Source organism: Hordeum vulgare, chromosome 4H (assembly GCF_904849725.1).
Source record: "Hordeum vulgare subsp. vulgare chromosome 4H, MorexV3_pseudomolecules_assembly, whole genome shotgun sequence".
Classification (NCBI taxonomy): Eukaryota; Viridiplantae; Streptophyta; class Magnoliopsida; order Poales; family Poaceae; genus Hordeum; species Hordeum vulgare.
This window is the reverse complement of record NC_058521.1, coordinates 275904110-275913003: the sequence shown is the minus strand read 5'-3', so window position 1 is coordinate 275913003 and position 8894 is coordinate 275904110.

Genomic DNA, 8894 nt, shown 5'->3' with positions numbered 1-8894 from the left:
CGAGAACGACGACAACAACGACAATGACGAGAACAACGACGACAATGATAACGACAACAACAACGACAGAAGCGACAACAATGAAACATCGATAGCAATGGCAACAACAACAAACACGATGACGACGACGAAAAACACAACAACAACGACAACAACAAAAACAACAACCACAACAACAACAACAACAACCACAACAACAACAAGAACAACGACGACAACAACAACAACAACAACCACAACAACAACAACAACAACAACAACAATAACAACAACAACAACAAAAAACAACAACAACCATAGCGACAATGACGACAGCGACAACGATGACGACGATGATATAACGGCAACAACGAAAACAACTAAGACGACGACAACGACAACAACAACAACAACATAGACGACGACCACGACGACAAGAACAACAACAACAAGAAGAAGAACAACAACAACAATAACAAAAATAACAACCACAACACCAACAAGAACAATGAAGACGACCACGAGAAGGAGGACGACGACGACGATGACGACAACAACAAGAACAACAATAACAACAACAACAACAACAACAATAACAGCCGCAACAACAACAACAACAACAAGAGCAACAACAAGAACAACAACAAAAACAACAACAACAATAACAACAACAGTAACAACAACAACAACAACAGCAACAACAACAACAACTACAACAACAACAACAACAACAACAACAACAACAACAACACCATCACCACCACCACCACCACCACCACCACCACCAACAACAACAACAACAAAACGACGACGACAACGACAACGACGACGATGATGATGAGGACGACGATAACAACGACAACGGCGATAATGATGAGAACAACGACAATTATGACAACAACAACAATAACAACTATTGGTGCACTAGATATTAGGGTCCCTGGTGCCCCAAACTTGTACACATGCATTTGCAACGCCCCCGACAACAGCGTGCCAGGAAGAGCAGCAAGAAAACAACCCAAGGCAGTCCAAGCCCACGCCCTTCCCTCACCAAGTGGGGCGTGGGATACAAAGGCTCCAAACACAAGGCCCCGGCAAGCCCTCCTTGCCGGGATGATTCCCAAGACCCGCCAGGCACGCTTCGTCAGGAAGACTACCCGAAGATTAGCAAGAGCCCGACAAGCTTCCCTTGCTGGGAAGACTCGCACAGACTGGCGAGGCCCCCCGAAAGCCCTCCTTGCCGGGAAAGCGTTCAAGGCCCCAAGTAAGCCTTCCTTGTCGGAAAGGTGACCAAGTCACCCGACGGAGACTATAGGCCACGAAGTCTCTCTGCGCTCACCAGGTGTCCCCACAAGTTTCTACCGCAATCCGACCGCTCCAGCACACCCCTCGTGTGCCAGCGCAAGGGCCAGGTTTTCATTCACCTGGGTACGTGTCACAACCACCTTTAAGTAGCTCAGGGGTCAGACAAGGCATTTACTACCCCTGACACCACCGAAGAAGTAGAGAGGTGAACAATGTTCAGTGTACCTCCTGTGAGCACACTGTTGGTGACCACTTTGTCTATAAAAGGATGCCCAAAGCTCATTCTTAAGGGTTGGGCCTTTTGGGGATCAGAGACTCCCTAATCCTCTACTAAGTTACTGTAGAAAAATCAGCCTACGGTAAGCCCACAATACAATCTAATCAGGAGTAGGGTTTTACACACCAAGTGGCCCGAACCTGGGTAAAAAGAACTTTGCTGGTGTTGACTGCTAGTTCCGCTCTCGACGCCATACCTCCCTATCCCCGCCAAACGATCAAGGGACTTCTCGAGTTTCCGATAGGTGTTCGTTTTTCTCGACATCTTTGGCGCGCTAGGTAGGGGGACAACGATGGTTTAGAGTTTATCCGTGAATTCAAGCAAGTTCTGCGTCAGATCTTGGGAGATTGAGCGCACCACTTCGGTCCCTCGAAGCAGGGCACAACGGTGGTCACTCTACTTTGCCAACGACCTCTTGGCACCTGCGCGAACGCGGGATAGGGGCGATGGAAACCTTGAGCTCGAAGGCGCCAGGCTGACGCTCCGCTCCGGACAGTGCGCTGATGTTGAGGGTGTGCCTGGGGGCTCCGGTGAGGCCGCAGGCGCATACTTCGGCCGACGCAACTCAACGGAGAGGTACATAACCGTTAAGATTGCGCCTATGGGCCCCGAAACCCAAGCACGCACTCCAACCGAACGCTTTTCCCCCCGAAAGCACCACGTCTTCGCCAAAGGCACGCTCGGGGGATCCGTCGGTACGGCCTGGCAAAACAGGAAAAGGAGTAATGCCCCGACAACCCCCCCTTCTATATGACAGTCGAGAACTGTCGGCAAATACCTTGGTGGAGGGGAAGTTGCCGGAAGAGTATAGTCTCCTGCTTGCCGGGGATCTGAAGCCCCGGCAAAAGACCCAAGTGCCGCGGGGAGAAGTGTCGCGGCACGATAGATAAGTGATAAATATTTCAGACTGAGACTTTAGAGTAGATAGGTTGTTCCATTTCTGAAAGATCCCAAACCTTGTTTGAGAAACCTGCGCGTAGATGGAACCTTGTCAGGATCTGTGCGCCTTAGTTTTGTTTCGAACTAGTTGAACGACGTAAACGGCCACAGAGCGCCTTCTCACTGTTTCGAACCGGTTCAACAGTCTAAGTGGCTACATAACACCTTACTTCGCCTCGAGCTGCGCTCGACGATCTAATGGTTGCACTGAGTGCGGCAAGGAGCCTTGCCGGTAACGACCCCTCACGCGAACTGCTAAGGATCCGTTCCTCAAAGCACTAGCGGCAGGACCAGTCACGCCGGCAATCTTTCGGAAAATGCAAAAGGCGTATCATACAAGGGGAAAAATCAGATGGGAAGTTCATTCATTTGTTTGAAACAACTTAGACATATTACATGAATGAGTTTTGCTACTCCAACCTATTACACTGTCTTTTGGCGAGGGACGCGTTCGCCGGACAGAAGTTCAAGAAGACAAAAAGCAGCAAGGCCCCCAGCGCGACCATTGTTGGCCATCCTCGACCAGCATTGCGCAGCCGAGATAAGGGCCCGAAGGGAGGGCGACAACGAAGACGAGGCGATCCCGCGTTATGCGGCAGCGTCGGTTCTTCCAGATCATCAGCCCTGGCTCGGGAGGAGGAGGACCGCGGATTGACGGTGATGGTTCGAACAATGGTTAGTCCGAGGTTAGATCCTCGTACCCAGGTGAAAGGATCGATATGGTTGACTAGAGGGGGGTGAATAGGCAACGACCACTTTTTAACTGATCTTAACAAGTTAGGGTAAGCAACATACGGGTTCACTAAAATAGAAACAATGAGGTGAACCTATATGATGCTAATAACAAGAACAACTAAGACAACTAAGAGATAGATAACAACATAAACATACACGAAGTAAAGGTTAGAAATAACCACAAGTGGAACCAATGAAGACGAGGATGTGTTACCAAAGTTCCTTCCCTTTGACAGGAAGTACGTCTTCGTTGGAGTGGTGTGGAGGCACAATGCTCCCCAATAAGCCACTAGGACCACTGTATTCTCCTCACGCCCTCACACGATGCAAGGTACCGTGATTCCACTACAGATGCCCTTGAAGGCGGCGACCGAACCTTTACAAACAAGGTTGGGGCAAACTCCACACAAAGCTTGGAGGCTCCCAACAAGACCACGAAGCTTCACCACAATGGCATGTGGCTCCAAGGAGACCTCAACCGTCTAGGGTGCTCAAACACCCAAGAGTAGCAAGATCCGCAAGGGATTGGTGGGGGAATCAACTTTTCTCTTGGTGGAAGTGTAGATCTAGGCCTTCTCAACTAATCCCTAAAAAATCAACAAGTTTGATTGTCTAGGGAGAGAGATCGGGCACTTTTGAGCTTAGGGAGCAATAATGGAGCTTGGGAGGGTCAAAAGTTAGGGTTCTACAGCAAGAAGAACCCGTTATATAGTGGGGGGATCCAACCGTTTTCCCACTCACAGCCCGAGCCTAGCGGTACTACCGCTGGCTCCAGCGGTACTACCGCTAGCACTCTAGTGGTACTACCGCTGGTACCCCAGCGGTACTACCGCTGGGCCCATGGTAGTGCAGAAGCACTACCTGGCCAACCATCGCCAAGAAAGTCTTCGCAAAAAGGTCCGACGAAATATAGCCGCTAGGAAGGCGGTACTAAGCTCCTGGAACGGTACTACCCCTAACCAGGGGCGGTAATACCGCCAGCACAACGGTACTACCGCCAGCACTAGCGGTACTACCGCTAGGGCTAGCGGTACTACCGCCAGTTCCAGCGGTACTACCGCCAGTTCCAGCGGTACCACCGCTAGGCCCAGCGGTATCACCGATAGGCACAGCGGTACTACCGGTGAGAGAACTTTTGCTTAGATGAGATAAAAATAGAGGCGGGAGCCACTCCAAAGTTGCATGTAAAGGGAAAGGAGATAAAGTGTGTGCGTGCAAAATTGATTCGACCCAAAACTTTCCACTACGGGTCCCCTCTTAATAGTACGGCGTTCCTATGACTCAAAGAAGGAGAATCGTAGAGTACACCGTGCTTCTGTTCCATGGAAAGGGGCGGCGATTCGTCTTGTGCCGTTGACATGTGTTATCTGAAATCTTAACACACACGATTACTCCTTTGCGGTACTCTCATCAATCACCAAAATTACTTAGGCATAAAATATGCCCTAACAATCTCCCCCTTTTTGGTGGATTGATGACAATACCGGATTTGCACAGTGAATAGCATGTGAACATAAAGATAGCGGTATAGAAAATTAAGGAGCATATGACTCACAACATATGATATAAATAAATCTCACACTAGTTCAAGTCTCACATCACACAAAGGAAAGATAGCAAATAAGAGCAAACCAAGTTCAAAGCAAACACGATAAGATAAGCAAAGCTCAAATATCAAATCCAGCTCCTAGACTCTCTCCCCCTTTGGCACAAGACACCAAAAAGGGGCACACCTAATGACACAGGTGGTCACTCCTCATCCTCATCGGCCCCAGACTCGTCCGTGGCATCCGGATCGTCCCGCTCCTCCTCATTGTCCTCCTCAGACGCCTCCTCCTTTGCATCAGACCACTGATAACCTTGAGCCCGCATCCAATCAGGCTCTGGAGTGATGTCGTCCTCTGAGCCGCTGGAGATATCAACATCAAGTGTCCTCAGGACACGCTTGTGCCTTTGACGGTTCTCCTTCTGGGCCACATGAGACTGGTACTGTCCCTTGGCCTGCATACAGAAGAGAATCTTCATTTTATCCTTCAGTTTCACTGCCCAAGATGGCATAGCAGAAGAGTGGGACTGAGAAGCGGGGCCTCTTTCAGGAGAAGTCTCTGTGTTAGTGTCCATGTGCTGAGATGAAGTGGATGGGTTGGCCCATTTGTCCTTGATGCGGAGCCTGATAGGATCATGCACAAAGTAATCAGCCTGAAGGTGGAACTCATCAATCAAATAGACTTCGTGCCACCTCTGGCGAATATAGTCTAAAAAGTAGGACCCGTAGATGGGAACCTTGCGGTTCATGATGCAGTTCCAGAGCTCATTGAACATCACGTCAGAAATATCGAGAGGGGCAGATTCCTTAGTCCTAGCCTCCTCACAAATGAGAAGCATCTCAGCTAGATAACCATGCACCTCGCCAAAGTTGCCAATGCGAGGAAAGAGAGTGTTGCGGAAGATCCGATGCATGATACCCAGATGCTTGGGGAGCACACCTTTCTTCACATAAAGTTGTTGCCGCTTGTCCTTGGGGGTGGGAGTAGATGAAGATGGAGCATGAGGACGCAACCCAAGAGGATTGTCAGCTCCCTGAAAGTTGACCTTGAGAAACTTCATGAATTCTGACCAGGAACCTGTCATCTTCTGAGTGCCAGTCATCCAAGTCATGGTGCGGTTTTCATCAGGTGAGAAGTGAACAGTGACATAGAATTGGGCCACAACATCTGAATCAAAGTCGCGCTTGAAGGTGAGTGTAATGCCCCGGACACACCCGCCGGCGGTCGTTACTCCTGGCGGGATATAGACTGGCCCCACATATCAATACTAGTCTTTTCCGCGCACTTTGTCCTCACTCATGCGCACCCGGGACCAAGTTCCCGGTTGGTCACCCATCTTAGAACTACTCCAAGTTGAGCACGCTTAACCTAAGAGTTCTGTTCGAATGGGCTCCCGGAAAAGAAGGAATTCCTTATTGATATGAGTAGTCTATCATCCCTAATAAGCCAGGCTATCACATACACCACCACTCAGAGGAACCGACGTCCTCGTCGGGCCAAAGGAGCGTTCCCTCTTGGTACAAATGTTTGTGCATCCAGTCCAGTACATGTACCATGCCGTGTGCCACGACGGGTCACAAACGTCATGAACAACATGACCGCACACCTGTCCGCAAACATGCATGTAACCGCGAGGGTCGGCTCTGATACCAAACTTGTAACGCCCCGGACACACCCGCCAGCGGTCGTTACTCCTGGCGGAATGTAGACTGGCTCCACATATCAATACTAGTCTTTTCTGCGCACTTTGTCCTCACTCATGCGCACCCGGAACCAACTTCCCGGTCGGTCACCCATCTTAGAACTACTCCAAGCTGAGCACGCTTAACCTAAGAGTTCTGTTGGAATGGGCTCCCGGAATAGAAGGAATTCCTTATTGATATGAGTAATCTATGATCCCTAATAAGCCAGGCTATCACAGTGATGATCTTCTTAATGCCAAGCTTGTCAATCAAAGAGAGAGCCTCACCAAAGTAATCCGGGTTCCGCTCAAGTTGAGCCAAGTCAATCCACTGAACTGGAACAAACATCTTCTTGAAGTGCTGGATGATGTCGCGATAGATCCTGCAGTGATCCCGTGACCAAACATACTCGACATCCTTGATGTGAGCCTTCCCTTCTAGATAGTGATTGCGGGTGCGGAAACGCAGAAACTCCTTAGGGGGCATAGTGCGAACATTGATCCCCTTGTCCTTGTGAGCTGTCTTCTTGAAAGACTTCTTTTTGGGATTCAGACCGGAACTGGCGAAACCCTGTGGAGCATCTGGAGTGCGATACTGCTTCGGCTGGGTGTCCCATGGGGGATTCGAGCGGCGAGCACCACCTGTGACACACAAGACACACACCAAAAAAGAGCGACACGAGGAGTCTAGGAAATGAACAAAAAGAGGCATAAAAGTAAACTCACATTGCCAAGAAAATGGAAAAGAAGAAAAATATCCTCCTGGCGGTAGTACCGCTACACCTGGTGGTAGTACCGCTGGGGTCCTAGCAGTAGTACCGCTACCCCTGGTGGTAGTACCGCTGGGGTCCTAGCGGTAGTACCGCTACCCTGGTGGTAGTACCGCTCGGGTCCTAGCGGTAGTACCTCTACCCCTGGCGGTAGTACCGCTAGGGGGTTGACATTCAGATCTGAATAGAAAAAGACCCATAGGAACGGCTAGATTGGATTTAAGAGGTCCATGGGTACTGCATAGAATCACTACAAAAACCATCATAGCCCTAAACACATGATGATCTCAAGAATCATCTAGATAAAGACATGCCTAGTCAAGAGGATCCACGTTTTAGATCTAATCCAAAATAAGAGAAAAAGTGCTTGATCTAAAACATGAAGAACCTTGAGCATGTCAATATAAACGCGATGAATCATAGGACCTACACTCCCCTAGGATATCTCCTTCCTTCCATCCAAGATATAAGCACAAAACCATAGTCATGGATCCAAATCACCAATGCTCCTACCCCTAGAACAAGAAAATACCACTCAAGAAAATAAAGGGAGGAGCTTTACCGGAGTCCATGGCACTTGGTGGAGGAAGGAGGAGTGGAGAAAACCCTCCAACTCAACGGAGAGAAGGGGCTCCACAAATAGATATCCAAATAAGGGGGGTTCGGGGTTGGGGAAGGGAGAGCCACGAGGAAGAAGAAAGAGGGCACGAAAAACGGGCTCCCCTTCCTTTATATAGTCCAAGGGGTATGGGCCATCGGTAGTACCGCTCGGGTCCTGGCGGTAGTACCACTACCCTGGCGTTAGTACCGCTGCCTGTAGCGGTAGTACCGCTAGGTTCCTGGCGGTAGTACTGTTCCCCCTTGCGGTAGTACCGCTCCCCCTTGAGACAGCCCTAAAAGCCCTAGTCAGGTCGTGATATGCTGGGGTCCTGGCGGTAGTACCACTACCCCTGGCGGTAGTACCGCTGGGGTCGTGGCGGTAGTACCGCTACCCCTGGCGGTTGTACTGCTCCAAATGGCATAACGGGACATATGATTGCATGAGAAAGACGTGGTAAAACGACAAGTCAGTGTAATAAGAAGATAGCACCAGCAAGATATACTGACTCGTCATTTCGTATCCTTTCTTCCATATGAGAGAAAGGTGGGGGCGGTGGCCGAGGCCACCTATGTTTGAGACAAAGGTATGACACCGCGAAGAATTATCCTTGGGTTCATGACCAACGCTCGTTTTTGAAGCACAAGTGCCATTTGGTACTGGCTAAAGTGAAAGACTTGATCAATTTATGCATAATGGGGGGAGGAAAAGCTCATTGAGAGAACAACACTCCCCCTATGTCCATGCCTACATCTAGAACAAGATCGAATGCATAGTGAGGTGCAAAGTGCCTAGCTTCAATCCGCATTACTCGAATCAATGATATTTAGCTCATGCCTTAACTCCCGAAACCTTGCTTCATCCAGGGGCTTAGTGAAAATATCTGCAAGTTGCTCTTCAGGGTGGATGAAGTGAACCTCAATATCACCAAGCTTAATATGTTCACGAATGAAGTGATGTAGTCAATATGCTTGGTCAAGGTATGTTGCACTAGGTTGAGGGAAATCTTGATAGCACTTTGATTGTCACATAGAAGCGGCACTTTGTCACAAGTGGCACCGTA